Below are 1,252 nucleotides of genomic sequence, written 5' to 3' on the forward strand. Positions count from 1 at the left end.
CCAAAAAGCGTATAAATTATCTGCTAATCACAACACCAAACTTAAATTGTTGCTTGTCCCCAAGCAACTGAAAATCAAATAGGATAAAAAGAAGAGAATATACAATGAATTCCAAAAACACCTATGAAGATCAGTATTAATTAGATGAGCGGGGCTTTTAGCTTTTTGCCTCTGAACAGTTTTGGCATCTCACTTTATCCTTTGAAGTTCAGAATGATTGGCTTCTATAGGAATTCAGAATCCAGATAGTGTTATTGATTCTCCTAGTTAAGTATGTTGATTCTTGAACACAGCTACTTTATGAGTCTTGGCCGTGACCCAAAGCATTTTGTTTTCCAGTATTACCACTGGATACATAAATGCCACAGACACATAACTGGGTGAACCCTTTCAGATTGTGACTCAGCTTTGCTAGAGTCCCCAATTAGAGGTGTCCAGAGCTCTTAAGTACACTCTTTTTGCTTTGGAGCATGACTTTAACCGCTCAGTCTCAAGTTTTCACTTGACACCTTCACGCCACAAGCACATGGTTAGGGACAGCTTGGTTTAGCCGCTTAGGCCAGGATTTTATTCCTGTGGGCCCTCCTATCCACTGATGCTCAAAGCCTTGGATCCTTTTTTTATTTTACCCTTGCCTTTTGGTTTAAAGGGCTATTGGCTTTTCTGCTTGCTTTTTCTTTTTCTTTCTTTTTCTTTTCTCTTTTTTTTCGCCTCTTTTTTTTTCTGCAAGCTTTCTATTCACTGCTTTTTTTTTGCTTCAAGAATCAACTTTATGATTTTTCAGATTATCAGATAACATTTCTCCTTTTCCCATCATTCTTTCAAGAGCCAACAATTTTAACATTCATAAACAATCAAATTCAAAAATATGCACTGTTCAAGCATTCATTCAGAAAAACAATAGTATTGCCACCACATCAAAATAACTAAACTGTTTTAAAATTCGAAATTCATGTACTTCTTTTTCTTTTTCAATTAAAAATATTTTTTATTTAAGAAAGGTGATGGATTCATAGGACATTCATAGCTTTAAGACATAAACTTTAAATTTTTATTGATTATGGAATAAAAATAAGACTAAAAAATAAATATAAGAGCAGACCCATAATAATAGAAGACAGAAAATTAAAAGCAGAAAAATAAATGACTCTTAAAATAGACTCTTAATAATAAAGGTTATCACAGAGTTAGGACTCAACAACCTTGATTTTGAGAAGTGGATGCTCCCTCAATCTGTGGGTTGCTTGGTCTT

The sequence above is a fragment of the Arachis ipaensis genome, chromosome B6, assembly GCF_059453495.1.
Source record: "Arachis ipaensis isolate K30076 ecotype BB chromosome B6, ASM5945349v1, whole genome shotgun sequence".
Classification (NCBI taxonomy): domain Eukaryota; kingdom Viridiplantae; phylum Streptophyta; class Magnoliopsida; order Fabales; family Fabaceae; genus Arachis; species Arachis ipaensis.